The sequence below is a fragment of the Gekko japonicus genome, unplaced genomic scaffold, assembly GCF_001447785.1.
Source record: "Gekko japonicus isolate JY-2015 unplaced genomic scaffold, Gekko_japonicus_V1.1 scaffold2343, whole genome shotgun sequence".
Classification (NCBI taxonomy): domain Eukaryota; kingdom Metazoa; phylum Chordata; class Lepidosauria; order Squamata; family Gekkonidae; genus Gekko; species Gekko japonicus.
Genome location: NW_015174908.1, coordinates 267975 through 284474, shown reverse-complemented (window position 1 = coordinate 284474; position 16500 = coordinate 267975).

Below are 16500 nucleotides of genomic sequence, written 5' to 3'. Positions count from 1 at the left end.
CCCTCGTCGAGCTCCGGCGGCCATTTCCCCTTCCCCCCCCCTTTTTTGAAGTAGAGAATCCAGGAAGAAAAAACCTGAAGGGAAAAAAGGGAAGAAAGAGAGGTCAGTGCAAGGAAAAAAGGAAAGATGAAAAGCAAAGATTTGGCAAAGCCTAAAAACGCTGCTCTCCCTCTTGAGGCAGGAAAAGAACTGAGGATGGGGGTGACTCCCACCACAGGAACAGGAAGTTCTTGGAAGTCCTGCCTCCCTGGAAAGAGGGTGGGAATCACCCACAATCGGATGTCCTCCAGCTCAGAGGGAGAACCATCAGCAGCCTGGCCGCAGCATTTTGCACTAGCTGCAGCTTCCAGATTTGGGACAAGGGCAGCCCCATGTAGAGAGCATTACAATAATCTAATCTCAAGGTGACCATCGCATGGATCACTGTTGCCAAGTCATTGCATTTGAGGAAGGGAACCAGCTGCTTGATCAGCCAAAGATGGTAAAAGGCCAACCTGGCAGTGACTGCTACCTGGGCCTCCATTGTTAGAGAGGCATCTAGGAGTACTCCCAAACTCCTAACCTCCGGTGCTGGGACCAACTATGCCCCATCAAAGGTCAGGAGTGGGACTCCTACCCTTGGGCCACTCCGGCTCAGGCACAGGACCTCCGATTTCGTTGGATTCAGTTTCAGGCGGCTCAGTCTAAGCCTGCCCGCCACGTCCTGAAGTGCCCGGTCCAGATCTTCCGGTGTAGAATGGCCGCCTGACAACAGATAGAGCTGGGTGTCATCTGCATATTGGTGACACCCTAGCCCAGTGATGGCGAACCTTTTAGAGACCGAGTGCCCAAACTGAGACCCAAAACCCACTTGTTTATTGCAAAGTGCCAATTTAACCTGAATACTGAGGTTTCACTTTAGAAAAAACAACTCATACATTAACTTAAGATGATCCAAACAAAGTAAGGAAAGCAATCCCAAATGCTTTCATTGACTTAAAATTATTTGGCAGAGAATTCGGCACTTTAATGATGGTCTGGGCCTGGCTGGGGCGATGGCATGCGTGCCCACAGAGAGGGCTCTGAGTGCCACCTCTGGCACCCGTACCATAGGTTCACCACAACTGCTCTAGCCCATGCCTCCAGGCAATCTGGGCAAGGGGGCACATATAGATGTTGAACACCATCGGGGAAAGCACTGCCCCTTGTAGATGCCTTTAGGACAGCTGTTCCCCTAGTGCCAACCTTTGTCCCCGACCTTGAAGAAAGGATGCGAGCCATTGCAAGGCAAGCCCCTGAACTCCAGAGTCGGCAAGGCGGTGGATCAGTAGCTGATGGTTGACCATGTCGAATGCTGCCGACAGGTCCAAAAACAACAGCACTGCCAATCCACCTTGATCCACATGCCTCCGGAGGTTGTCTGTGACGGCGGCCAGTGCTGTCTCCGTCCCATGTCCCAGGCGAAAACCAGACTGGTAGGGGTCTAGGATGGATGCGTCATCCAAGAAGCTCTGTAACTGGATTGCCACGGCCTTCTCGATTAGCTTGACCAGATAGGGCAAGTTGGAAACCGGCTGATAGTTAGCCAATTCGGCTGGGTCTAAAGATTTTTTTTTGAAGAGGGGATGGACTATGGCCTTGCTGATAATTTCCCGTAGGGCACCTCGAAGCCCATCACGACCAACTTTAACTAGCCATGGTGGGCGAGGATCAAGGAGACACATGGTGGGACGTACAGTCAAGAGCAACTCGTTAACTTCCTCTAGGCTCAGTGGACTGAATTGATCCATAACTTATCTAGAAGGCATCCATGGAGCCTCGAGTTTGCTCACTGTCTCAACTGTGGCAGGGAGGTCACGGCGGAGCGACTTTATCTGCAAAATAGCTCGCAAAAGCCTCACAGTCGATGTCCAATTCCCTAACATTTGACTTGCCTTGTGGCAGAGTCATCATGGACTGAATTGTTCTAAAGAACTGGGCTGGGTGTGAGCTCGCAGACGCAATCGAAGCTGCATAATACTCTTTCTACGCAGCCATCTCATTGGATCACATAAACGTCCTGTAGGGTGTTCTTGTAGTTTTGTTGCCGGCGCGCCGCCACTGTCTCTCTAGACGTCTTAGCCCTCGCTTCATCAGCCGCAACTCCTAGGTATACCAAGGTGCATGCTTAGAGCAAGGGCGCAGAGGGCATCGGGGAGCAATCTCATGCTAGTCCTCTACAAGCTCATCTAAGAAGCCACCAGGGGGCACTGGATCCTGCAAAGCCATCAGAAACTGCATAGGGTCCATTTGGCTTCATGGGCGAGCAAAAATACACTCACTGCCCAAACAGGGTTGGGGTGAAACATTCAGACAGGCCCTTAGGGCAAGGTGGTCCGACCATGGCCTCAGTGGTGATCCGGTCCACTGTAACCCCCGCCGCAAAGATCAAATGGAGTGTGTGCCCTGCCTGGTGAGTAGGGGTCATTACATATTGGGAGAGTCCCAGGACTATCAGTCTTGTTGTTGTTCAGTCGCACAGTCGAGTCCGACTCTTCGCGACCCCATGGACCAGATCACGCCAGGCCGTCTTCCGCCGTCCTCTGAAGTTGGCTCAATTTCATGTTTGTTGCATCTATTACACTGTCTAACCATCTCATCCTTTGCCGTCCCCGTCTTCTTTGACCTTCAATCTAGACCTATCAGTCAAGGGTGTTCCAATGCCCAGCCTGATACAGTCTCCATCAGGGACAGAAGGCTATTGGCCGGTGCATTGGGCAGTCGGTACACTAGCCAAACTGCCAAACTCTCCCCGGCCTCCCACACTACGCCAGTACACGCTATTCCCATGATCTTCGGCGGCGGGAATGCGCTGAAGGAGTAAGCCTCCTGAATGAATAGAGCTGCCCCTGCCTCCCGCCCCCTAGTCCGCGATTGGCAAAGGACAGAGAACCCAGGAGGAGCTAGCTGGGAGAGAGCTACTGTCTCCCCTTCTGGCACCCAGGTTTCGGTTATGCACACCAGGTCAAGCAGAAAGTCCCGAAGGACAATGATCTTGTTGTTTATAGACCTGGCGTTGCACAACACCAATGATGGACGGGGGATCATTTCTCCTGGTCCCACTGCCGGCAACCTTTGGGATGGGACACAGGCTGGAAGGGGGCCAAGCCTCTGCTTCTCCGTCCTCTTCCTTTGTCTCCATGCCTGGTCCCACCGCCAAGGCTCCCTCTAAGCTGTGGGGGCTTGTGAACAAAAAAATTCTACTTTGTGAGCTGCCGGCATTCAGGTTGTGAGCGAGCGATTTGGCCACTGCACAAATTAGTTTGCTCTGGAGCCAGCCCTTCCTGAGCAAAGACACACATGTGTGAGCCAGAGGCTAAAAAACTGTGAGCTGGCTCACATTGACTCAGCTTAGAGGGAACACTGCCCACCGCTATACTTCCCCCTCCCCAGGAGCAACGGAAACCCTTGCCCCGCCATCACCGCTCCCAGTGGTCTCCGCAAGCCTCAGACCACTGGTGGAGCTGGTTGACAGTACACTCAGTATAGGCCACCCATAATTTGCAACCCCAGTGCTGCTGGGTTCTCAGCTACTCAGTTTCCTATCCTGCCATACTCCTTCCCATAATTGATTGCCGAGAACTCTAATCCCCCTGGCCAGTAATCTAAATAAAGGTCTGCAAGAATAGTGGTTTGTTTGTTTTTTAAAAAATTTTTTTATCCTAGTAATAATTTCCACTGTACGACAATCAGAGCAACAATTCGCCCTGATCTGTCTAATCACTCGGCTGGACTCTTAACAACCAAATAATTAATTCTATCATGTGTATTAATCAGTATATCTAAATAAATTAATCCAGCCATTTAATCAATCATGCAATTAGCCCCAATTAATGACATCCAATTAATCCCTAGTTACTTATAATTGCCCGCAATTCATCACCAGCATTTCTCAATTTAATTAGGACCATTGACATTCCCTCTGGGTCAGACAGTGGGCGATGTGCAAGACCGCAGCCCGAGACCCTGGAGAGCCACTGCCAGTCCGAGCAGAGAGGACTGACCATGACAGACCCATGGTCTGATTTAGACTATAAGGCAGCTTCATATATACAGGGCTCTTTTTGTAGAAAAAGCCCTGCCAGCACAGCTCATTAGCACATTAGGCCACACACACCCTGTTACCAGAAGTGTGGTCATCCAGCCACACCCACCTTTTGCTTGTTATTCTGTTTACCTTGTCTGTTGTCAAAACCCAGGGCCTTTTTTTGTAGCAGGAACTCCTTTGCATGTTAGCCCACACACCCCTAATGTAGCCAATCCTAATGAGTTTCTGCTGTTGGGTGTGGCCTATTATGCTAATGAGTCCCTGCTGGGCGTGGCCAACCTGGGAGCCAGCTGGAACTCCGTTCCTGTGCGTTCCTGCCCAAAAATAGCTCTGTATGTTCATATAAAAGACAATAATGTTAGAAAAAGTTGGAGGCTGCAGGAAAAGAGGAAGACCCAACAGGAGACGGACGGACTCACTCAAGGAAGCCATGAGGGCCCCTCCGTCTGCAAGGCCTGAGCAAGGCTCTTAATGGCAGGATGTTTTGGAGGACGTGAATTCAGAGGGTCACCGTAAGGCGGGAGTGATTCAGCAGCAGTCAGCACACACACACACACAAGCTCCTGCGAGGCTGAGCTCACTTCCTCAGGTGCAATCTTTAAGCGGCCACTGGTAAAGGTAAAGGTTTTCCCTTGCACGAAAGCCAGTCGAATCAGACTCTAGGGATGCGGTGCTCCTCTCCGTTTCCAAGCCGAAGAGCCAGCGCTGTCCGAAGACGTTTCCGTGGTCATGTGGCTGGCATGACTAGACGCCAAGGCGCACGGAACGCTGTTACCTTCCGACCAAACTGCTGAGCTACAGACCTTCTGGCCTGCAGTTCAGAGTCTTCACCACTTGAGCCACCGGACGTCTGTCATTATAATTAGCAACTTCCCTGGAGGGCAGAGAAACCACCCTGGTGACGAGCACACTGCGGTCTCACAGAATGCTTGAAACCTCCTAGCAGGCCTGCAAGGGAGTTATTCTTAAGGTCATCAGGGAGTTTATTCATGCAAGGTGGCATTTCAAATTCGAACAGAGGTACCAGTGCTCATTTCTTTAACATTAGCATCCCAAGCTGTGCTTTTCAGGCATATGTAATGAGCAGAGATGCCGGCAACGGAATTCAAATGAGCACACAGTGGTTTTTACATTTCAACATTTCAGCAGTGGCAGAAACTCTCTACCTGGGCAGAACAGCCTTTGTCAAGAATTCAGGAGAGCCCAGAAATGCCACAACCAAAGCATGGCAGACGGGGTCATCGCCAGTCTTCTTTGGTGGGGCTTACGGAAGTGATGGGAAAGTAGTTGATCGAATCATGAACCAGATACGCTTCTATAACCCTGCTGACAAGTTCAAGGGTCTTACTTTCTTGGGTAAGTGAAGAGGACAAGCTTTTATGTTCGGAAGCTTCTACCTGCTTCTACCAGTTTGGTGTAGTGGTTAAGTGCACGGACTTTAATCTAGGAAAACCAGGTTTGATTCCCCACTCCTCCCCTTGCATCTGACTGGATGACCTTGAGCAAGCCGTAGTTCTGATAAGAGCTGTCCTTGAAAAAGAGCAGTTTCTGACAGAGCTCTCTCGGCCTCACCTACCGCACAGGGTGTCTGTTGTGGGGAGGGGAAGGGAAAGGAGATTGTAAACTGCTCTGAGACTCCCTTGGGTAGTGAAGGGCAGGATATAAGTCCAATCTCCTCCTCCTCCTCAAAAAAATTCAGTAGCTGCTTCCTTCTTAAAAGCTGCTGCCTATGTTTGCACCTTGAGTAGCTTGAGGGTCTGGTGCTTTTTAACTTCTAACTAGGACCGGTGTTCTTGGTGCTTGGGAACCAACAGTGGGAAGGCTTCTGGAATTCTGGCCCCAGAGGTAGACCTCCTGAGGGCACCTGGTATTTTTGGTCCCTGTGTGACACAGAGTGTTGGACTGGATGGGCCATTGGCCTGATCCAGTGCCCCAAATACCCCCAAGATCAATTCTCCATTATACCCTATGGGGACTTGGGAATATCAGGAAATACTGATATTTTCCAGGTCCAGTAGACCTGAATAATAATAATTTTAAAACATTTCTCTGCACACCCCTACTCTTAACCTGGGGCTGACAAAAGCATAGAAGAGGTTGGAAGTTCCTCCCATGTGGTCTGAAATGGTACGTGCAAACCTGTTCACTTCTTTGTGGATGAGCTTGAAGGCATATATGATGCTGTGGGCCAATAGGAGAGCTACAAAACCTGGCAAATGAGATGCTAATTTTCTCTGAAGTTTGACTTTTGACTCTTATTATTCAACCGTTCTTGCGCATGGTTCTTTACTAAGTCAGAATACCTGGACTTGAAGCATTTAAGCGATGTTAATGATCACCTACAATGTAACAAATTATTCTTTATTTTATTCAAAGCTCTCTTAATGTAAGCATTATACGAACCCCACCTCTTGGGTTTTTAGTGGTTTATCTTTACTTTCTCCCTAGTTTATAGTTTTCCCTTCCCTATTTTTCTTGTAGGTTTTAGAAAATAAAAAAATTGGGGGGGGGGGAAGAGCGCTACAAAACCAACTGCAATTAAAAGGAGATCTGTACAGGAGGCTCACACAGGGTAAAACCTTTCTCCTCTGGATACATCTTCAGTACCAATTCAGACTCCTCTAGTTTGTGTGAAGGTGGTAATGTGAAATAACTCTGCAACGCTCCCCGTAGGGGAGGTGTTAGCCGGTGAATGGAATGTCCAGCTCGTAAGCTCGGAAGCCTGGAAAAAAGACCTCTTTGGCATCAAGAAGCCTGTAATGGGCCAATCCGGCCAGGCAGTGGCAGTGCGGCGCTACGACTCAAAGCCAGCCCAGGAAGAACTAACGTCATCAAGCCAAGCTGAAATGAATGCCGCCCGGAACACGACTGAAGCCTACAGCTGAACAAAATCCCCATCGGCTGCAAATGTGTATGATTTAAAGAATTATATGTTGTCACCCCTATCATTTTTAGTCCCTTGTGAAAACCTGTGTAACTGTAAATCGCTCAGAGCCAGCAGCCCTGCAGGATGGAGCGATCAATAAATCGAAAGGCATTATTATTATTATTCTACAGAACTGAGCCTTTCCCCTTTCAAAGTAGCCAGAATTCTATTTCATTACAATGACAATCTGGGGGCTTTCCCATATTCCCATTTCCCTCGCTTGTAAAGTCCTGTTTCTATGGTGTGTTTTTTCGCCCCCAGTCCCGCAAGTGTTTTTTGTGCCCTCTAGTGATCAATTCAATATTATACTGGTTTAAGTCTAGCATATCTTCTTGAAGATTTAAACTACAGGTTTTTATGCCAGACATAAACTGGCAAAATATCGACTTGACTACTGGAGGGAGCAAAACATGCACAGAACTGAAACCCCCCCTGAAGAAACAGGAATTTACAAACGAGGAAAATGAGAATGCAGAAAAACCCTGACACTAAGCCACAGTCTCATAAGCCGGAGAAAAACACATTAAAAAAAAAAAAGCATTAGAACCTTCCCCACCATCCAGATTAAGGGAAATGCACGTGAGAAAAGAAGCCAGAAATGTTATGCAGAATCAAAAGGTTTTGCTCCAGTGCACCTTAACTAGGATTTTAGACAGGCATAGGTATTTTCAACAGCAGGCCCATCCAACTACAGAAGTTCCTCTTAACTACAGATTTACTAAGTATTTAGAGGCTGAGCCATGGTGGCTTAGAGGTTAAGACCCTGAGCTGCAGACTGGAAGGTCTGTAGCTCAGCAGTTCGAGACCCAAGCGCTGCGTGACGGAGTGAGCTCCCATCTCTGGCCCCAGCTCCTGCCAACCTAGCAGTTTGAAAGCAAGAAATTGCAAGTAAATAAACAGGTACTGCTTCAGTGAGAAGGTAACAGTGCTTGTGTGCCTTGGCATTTAGTCATGCCAGCCACGTGACCACGGAGAAGTCTCTGGACAGCACTGGCTCTTCGGCTTGGAAACAGATGAGCACCACCCCCTAGACTCGGATTCGACTGGCTTTCAAGCAAGGGAAACCTTTACCTTTTTAAAATAGACAACTGTATATGATAAAACCAAAAGAAACAGGGATTTGTGGCAAGAATAAACCAAGCCAAATCAAAGCCAAAAAATGCCTTTCGGTAAATCAGAATTGAGCCCAAACCTAAAACATCTGCATTAGCTTGAACTGGCCCAGACAAGAAGAGACTCAGAGCCTTGCATGGGTGAGTGTGTGTGTGACTGTCTGTCCATTGGGAAGAGAACAGTATTTGTCTTCTTTCCCTGTGAGCAAGTTTGGGGAATGTGTGTATGTGATGCTGGAGTTCATGGTGGGGCTTCCCCATCCCCGCCAAATGAAAATGGATTCAGTCAAAAAAAGTCAATCTGCGCACCAGAGCTTCCATGACTGCCCACTTCTCAGTTTGCAGGTCTTCAGTCTACAAATGCTATGGAGACTCCCTGGATCTTTACAACCAGGTTTGTAAGCTTAGGAGGAAAAGACTGCTTCAAATCCTCCAAGGGATGTGTAGACACAGCTTTTCAGACTTTGAACCCACATGTTGAAAGATAAATTATTTCCCCCTCATTGTGTTCATTTCTGTAGGAGTTACACCGCAAGGATCTCACCCAATACACGTCTGTGTGAAATATTACCAGAACCAAAGCAACTGAATCCATTACCAAACCGTTTTCTAAGTCAGCATTGGAACCAGAGAATTAGGAAACACCGCTGAACTTGAACCGGAAACCCAGATGTTTAATGATACCCTGAAGCTGACTAATTGGCGTCTAAATTTAAACAAAATTAAGCAGTTCGGTTTTTTTCCTTATTTAATAAATAATATCAAAAAGTGAACTGGTTCATATTTACAATGTTGGAATAAAAAAAAAAGGAACAGTCTCGTCTAACTTCTGCGCTTTTTACAAGTTGAACTACAAGAGATTCCGTATCCGGTTCGAATGGAGTCCAGGTGTGCGCATCCTCGGGACTATGGCGGATTTTTCCCCAATGGCCTTGCTCTGCTCTTAGCACTGTGCAGACGACCCTTGGTGTCCCCCGCCGGAAACATCTAACCGACTCCTTAGAAGCAGAAGCGCATCAACATTTCAACAGGTTTCGGATCGTTATCTCAGCATCATCACATTGTTGGAGGCAGTCACAGGAAGAAAAACAGGACATGTCATCGTCTTAAATTTCAGTGTGGGGGGGAATTAAATTGAATATTGAGCACGCGACTTACACACACACAGTACACATGATAACACACTTAACGTGGTTTACATTTCACTTTTTATTTATTCCTCGAAACTGCTCATATTGCAGGCTTTTAAGTGTTCTGTGTTGATTTTTTTTTAATGAAATACGGAACTGAGCAGATTCATTTTCCTACAAAATTATGTTGAAGACTTGCTCGGTCTTCCATTTTATTGCTACGAAATTTTTACAGGTGCACGGTCTGTCAAATATAACCCTTAAAGGACTGAATGTGTGCATATGCGCACACATGCGCACGCGCGCACACACAAAAAACACACATATACCAAGAAATACACTAATAACTAGACACCTGTAAGCCAATCCTCTCTCTGGTAAATGTCTCCCATCACCACTTAACTAGTAGGACTATGTCTACCTAGAAGTAAGCCTTACCAAGTTCAGTGGAGCTTATGCCTGTGCAACTGTATGTTGGATTATAGCCAGAGCGGTTAAACTTGCTCTTAAAGAGAAGCTGCTATTAAACCCCCCCCCCCATCCTCCCTCTGAAAAGGAGGAAGAGGAGCAACTATTACACCTTCCTCCTTTCACCCATCTGCTCCTCTGGAATTACACCCATCTTTGCAAAGCAGCTACTGATTCGTCTGCTCTGGAAGTCAGCCACTGTGACAGAAGTTTTTGCCAGAGCAAATCAATGTCCTCTTGGGCTACAAATGCCAAGAACGCAACACATCGATTGGTGGCGGAGTTCTGTGGCAGCGTGTGGCTCTTTCCCACCTCTCGGAGAAAGCAGCTCCCCCCCCCCAATCTTACGCATGGTAGGAGTAAGCACCACTGAACTCACCAGGGCTCAGTTTCTGAGCAAACCTATACAGGATCAGGCTGTAACCAAACTGGCATCTCTCCGCCCCTTCTCCTTCCAGGCAGAGACCTGTGTGGTGAAGCTTCACTGCCCTAGGTGCAAGACAAGATTAACTGTGTCTGTCCAGCCAAGGAAGAACTGAACGTAGAAAGCCATTTTACAACCTTGGAGCTGCTTGCCACATATTTTATTTATTTATTTTTAATCAATATTGCTGTGGCAAGGTAGAAAACATGTCAGTCCTGGATACATCGGGGAGGAACAAACATACTGGTGATTCTAAAACAAAGATGCCACGAAGTCCCACACGGACTTGGAAAACCAAGTGTTTGAAAACCCAAGATTAAAAAATGGCATGGCAGATTCCGCACTCGTCACATACACAGCTGCTTTCGAAAGAGAAACCGTAAATGGCACGGTTAAGAACTGGCTTCATAACAGACACCACTGCTGAACTATTTGAAATGGGGTTAAAAAACATACAGGGAAGTTAAATGGTCTCTCCCTGTTCAGCCCAGGAGGCAGGGCCAGATTACACGACCAACAGAATCAAGCGGGCCAGTGTTTCCCACAGGCTGTGCCACTGGAGATGGGAGGACCTGGAAGTCTGGAAACACCCCTGCTTGTCGAAAACGGCCATGGCAGAATGAAGGACAGGCTGTAGTGCTGTGCCAGATATGACAACTTCCTGCGTGCCTGTTCATTTGTTTTAAAATACATGAAATGGTAAGACCAGGAAAAGCTTTTGTTCTAACCTGATCTCAAACAAGACTGGAGGGCTTCTACAGAACACAACACACCCTGCCAACGTGGATCATAAAGGAAGCTCAACAGCTATCCTCAGACTGATTACTCTGAAGGAGCCCCATAAAGGTCTGGCTGCTTATTACAGAAGCCCGCTGCTGGAGGACTCTGCCGCTCGTGCAGTGCAAACAACTGTGTGGAAGGACTCTGGCCTCGGTAGGCTGATTTCACTTACTTCGGCTTCCGTTCTAGGAGCGGAATGAACATGTCTTTCTATTCACAAAACAATTAATAAAACAGAGAGGCGACAGATTCAGAAAGCAAACACGGCGCCACTCTGAGCCTTTGGAAGACTGTTTCTAAGTCATTCGCTGTCCATGGGAAGGCAACGGAACCGCCAGCACAGAGGAAAAGCTACAGACGACAAGCAGCCCCAACCTGGAAGAGGCTCCTGGAAACTCTCTCTCTTCCCCTGTGCCTTGATACTCTCACTGGCCCCGGGGCACAGAGAAAGGCACAATAGCAGACACTGGAGTCGGAAATGGCTGAGGGGGAAAGGGGGGCAAAATGGACAGATCCAGGGTCTTTACACGGTCCTTGTGCTGGATCAAACCCATCATCTACTAGATCATTTTCAAAACAGAGGCGCTAAAGTCAGACTAAGCAGAAGCAAATGTGACTATATGCAAAAAGGTCGACGTAAGGATTATGGGTGAGGAATCAGGTTAGGAAGGGTGTGAGAAATTTTGCTAAAACATTTAGCAAAATTTGAAAGCTATGTAACAGGACTTAAAAAAACAACAACACAACTGCAGACATGGTGACCACTCTTTGATATTACCGAAAGCCCAAAATGAGATCACTCTTTCATCCCAAAGCAAGTTGCGGCCCAAAGGCCTGCTAGCTGTGGCTTAAACAGTAGTGCGTCACAGTGACACAGCCTTAAAGAAACACTGCATCTACCACGATATAAGCAGGGAGAAAGTTACACGCTTGCAAGTAAATGCCGCTAAGTGGCTTAAACCAGAGATAGGGCCACAATGAATCCTGCCCTTGGTCACCCAAAAAAACGGAGAGGTATGAGGTGAGGCAGCAAATGCCAAAAAAGAGCCAGTGGAGTACAGAGACCTTGTTAGAGGGGACACGGAATGGGGGGGGGGAAGCAGGAAGATCTAGGATAGAATACATTTTAAGACACTAGTACGGATTTCACTTTCTCCGGCTTCCCTTTAACTACCCCGCCTCCAATCTCCATGCTGCACAGAAGTTCGACAACTAGAACAGTGCTCTAGGATGAGGGGGGAATTCCAGTAGAGACAAGCGACGTTCAGCCACAGTGCTGCTGATGAAAAGTGAAAACACTGTCTCGGGACATCAGGTAGACGTGAAGGCCAGCACTTCTCTGCAAGAAGCCATTCGCTACAGCACTGGCATCTCTTGTTTACAGAGCAGTAAGGACGCACTCCGAACATAAATATTTCTCTGGGGGGAGGGCTGCACACCAGGCAAGGTACCCTATTGAGTTTGAGTCCATACGTTCGGCAGGGAAGAGACTTTAGAAATAGTTTGAAAACAATCGTCAGGTTGAGGGGCGGGGGGAAGAGAGGTCATAGCAAGTTCCGAACAGAAGGATCAGTGATATCCGTCGAATACAACTCAAAGGGCCAAATAACTGAAATTACTTCTCCTCCACAAGAGGTGCTTGGCAATTGACTCATGGCAAGATCTCAGAGGGGCAGTTTTTGTGACTGGGTCCCATACGGATTTTTGAGCCACCTGATCGTTCAAATAAACCTCAATTCCTGAGCTTCCCGCGTATATAACAGCAGAGAGCCTAATGTCTGGAAGATACAAAAAGTCATGCATGGCTTTCCACACACGCCTTGGATTTTCAGGCCCTCGTTCCTACAGCAACGCCCTCTCTCTAGGAAGATGCTCCGGAAAATCCAGGATCCCCCATGGTGGCATTTGGCATCTGGCATAAAGGATTGCAGTGGCTTTCCCGTGTTCTCATTTTCATCGCTTAGAAGTTCCTGTTTCTTTGTGAGGGTTCCTGTACTGCTCATCTTTTTTTTTACTCCCCCTAGTGGTCGACTTGATTTTGCATTACTTTATGTCCGGCATATCTCCCTGCAGGTTTAAACTACAGGTTTTTATGCCAGACGTGAACCACTGTAATATCAAATTAACCCATAGAGGGAGTAAAACACATGGAGAACAGAAAAAGAAAAAAAGAAACAGGAACTCATAAGGGAGGGAAATGAGAAAAAGGGGGAAAAACCCACCGGGGGGGGGGGGGATCAACAGATTCTCTACACACATGGAAGTGCTCTTTAGATCTTGGCCAACATGCACTAGACTCATTTACATGTGACGAGAGAGAGAGAAAGAGAGAGAGAGAGAGCTCTCGATAAAGAGTTCCTGGAAAACACACTGGAGAGGAGAAAACAGCAGTGGTATCAATTGACCCTCAGTTAACACACCACTGGGAGAACAGGGACATTGCACCTGGTTGTCGGTGCTCATCCTTTTCTAAGTACTATAATTTCACTGGACAGTCATTGTTTACACACATGCACAGAGAAAAATCATACAAAACCAAATCAAGGGTTGGCTTAATGCCTAAGGAAAGCCACAGTAAGCCTGACTCATGACGGAGAGGCACCTACCAAGCCCAGCTGTGGACTACGCCGGAGGAAAAAATGTTGCCTTGTGCCAACAAGACCAAAAAAACTTGCTGCCAAATGAAGTTATGGGGAACATTCCACTCACACACACACACACACACACACATTTAACTTACAATTAATATCAAATTATGTACAAGATTAGCCAACAACAACAACAATGAAAAAAACCCTGAAGAAATCCTGAACATATTTTCTGACACATGTATTGACTGTGAAAGGAAAGGGTGAACCCTTTAAAACATGAACATATATGCCGGTAACGAGAGCAGTTGGAAGAACTGCTGCGCAAGAGGCCACGTTCTGCAATGTTAAAAACCTCAAGAATCAACGCTTCGGCTCTTCTCCAAAGCTCAGTAATTCTGTTTGGTCATTATACTGCAAAAAAAAAAAAAAAAAAAAAACACCACGAAAAAATAATCCAGAGCTCTAAAGTTAACATACATTGCATGGATTGCAGGCAAGGCAGAGGCATTTTTTAAAGCTTTTGCACAAACTTCATATATTCTTAAAAAAAATATGCTGGCCTTTACAAGGTTCTACTTGCGGAAAAAACAAACAAACAAAATTCAGTTCATAAAAAGTCACAAGACTTGAGTTTTAAAAAAAATGGAACAGTTCCAGCCATAGACCAAAAATATATATATATATATATATATTAAAAAACTGGAAGAGTATGGTAATTAGATTATATAAGCATGGTCAGGCTTGGAACCTGAATACACTTCAGAGCAAATGCTCAGAGGAAAAAAAAATTATATAGAAACTATTTGGTAACAAAAGCGTACTATATGTTGTGATACAAAAAGGTATGGTGAAAATGTACCTTTTATACTAAAGCGTTCCTTGGTCCATAAAAACTATATTATGTCCATGTTTGCTAGTTCAACTCGCCCCCCCTCAACCATTTTTATTATTTTTAAACTCATGCCCATTTTTATAAAGACAGCTAAAAATAGAATTTGAATACAGACTATTCCTTCCCCACCCCGCCACTCTTTCTTTCTTTCTTTTTAACATTTGCGGCTTCCGTTGGGATCAGCACTTGCAGGTGATTGAAGTTCAAATAAGTAGTGAAGAGGTGTTCTTCTCCCCCCATGAAACCACAAAAATTGTTCAGTTTTATTTTTTGAAGCACTTGAAAGTCGATTTTTTAAAAAAGGTCCACATCGAGAGCAGTGGTTAGGAAACTACCGTTGCCGTTGATGATGTGACATTGGTTGGATTTGTGCTGACGTTTGTGTAACTTCCCTCACTGTTTGCATTTGTTTCACTAGAGGCCAGGAGGCTCGAGTTGGCCCTGAGGATTGCTCCAGCGGCGCTGCAGTGGGGCCGGGGGCCTGGCTCCGGCGTGTAAGTAAACGTAAGGCTGGTGGAGTAGATGATGCCATCGTTGCGGACCAACGTTACTGGCACCTGGACGGGCTGACGAACCCACCGCCAGCCTTCCCGGAAGGCAGAAATGTCAGGAACAACACACAGCATACTCTCGGCACACCTGGTGAGAAGGCGAGAGAAAGGGGGTTAGATGCCAAGGACATGTGTCGCTAAGAAGGGGGCAATTCAGGCTATTTTGAGAATCCACGGGGAGCTTGTGAATTCTGAACCCTGGCAGACCAAAAGCTGAACTCTGAAAGAAGCATAAACTATTAAATATGAGCTGAAAAATGAGCTGAAAAATGGAAGGATTTTTTAAAAACTGACAGTTTATTCTGCCATTTTCACTACTTTGCAAATATTTCTCATGATTCTGCTCATCGTTGTGGAAGAAAAGTAGCTACATGGTGTAATGATTCCTTGTTTTAAGAGTGTGTGTGTCTCTCTTTAAATATTTGGTTGGAGTGCAGTGATAGCAGAGTAGAGTGATTGAGACAGACAAGTGCGCTGTGACTGGTGGATGAGAGAGTGTGGAAGGAGTTGTTTTGAAATGAATCTCTGTGTGTCTTGGAGAGTTATGGAAGTCAGTTAGAGAAATCAGTTGGAGTTTTGTGTTGGAGATATTCAGTTAGTGAGTCAGTGAGTGAGCTGACAAGAGTCTGTGTGAAAACTTAAAGAGTAAAGAGTTCAGAATACAAGTCTGTAAAAGCTAAAGTTGTGAAGGAGCTATGAGAAGGGTCTGTGAGACTCTAGAGTGGTGAAAGAGAACCTATAGTGAAAAGAGCTAAGCCAGTGTGGCTGCCAGTTAAAGAAAGAGATTCCTGTCAGAGTGGGATCTTAATGTTAAGAAGATTGTGTGTGATACCTCACCAGTTTATTCATCATCTCCTTATTCCATAAGAGTTACAGTTAACCAGCAACTCCTTTTTGTTCCTAAATCAATAAATCATATTTGGTTTAAGTTTAACCCAGAATTCAGTTCAATCCTTCCTTAGGGCCACATAGACCTTTGGTCACATTACCAACAATAGCTAATGAGGGAAGATTTGGAATTTGTTTAAATTCCTGGTGGCAGCAGAAACTACCCAGTTTGTGAACACCAAGTATAATTTAAAGTGAAAACCAGTCCTCCCCAAATAAGAGGACGCCACACATAGTTGCAGAACTTCTACAACTAGCCATATGAAATCTTAATAGGCCTCCTGAAATTCCAACAGACATTGCACACGAGAATAAATTTGCAACCCGAAGGGCCAAACAATAGTCAAAGAAACTGATCACCAAGAAACTCAAGAGGCTGTGGTACAACGCAAAAATCTTTGACTTTTCTGCGATCCCCTGGAACTACGGAAATGGATGCATTAGGCGGATTGGTCTATCAGTGGCTATTAGCCACAGTGACTGAGGGGAACCTCCACATTCTGAATCCCTGAGCCAGGAGGCAGCATCATGGGAAGGCCTCGGCCTCTCTGCCCTGATGTTGGCCAGTCCGGGGGAGACGGCTGGTCACTGTGTGCCAAAAATATATATATATATATATATATTAAAAAATTGGAAGAGTATGGTAATTAGATTATATAAGCATGGTCAGGC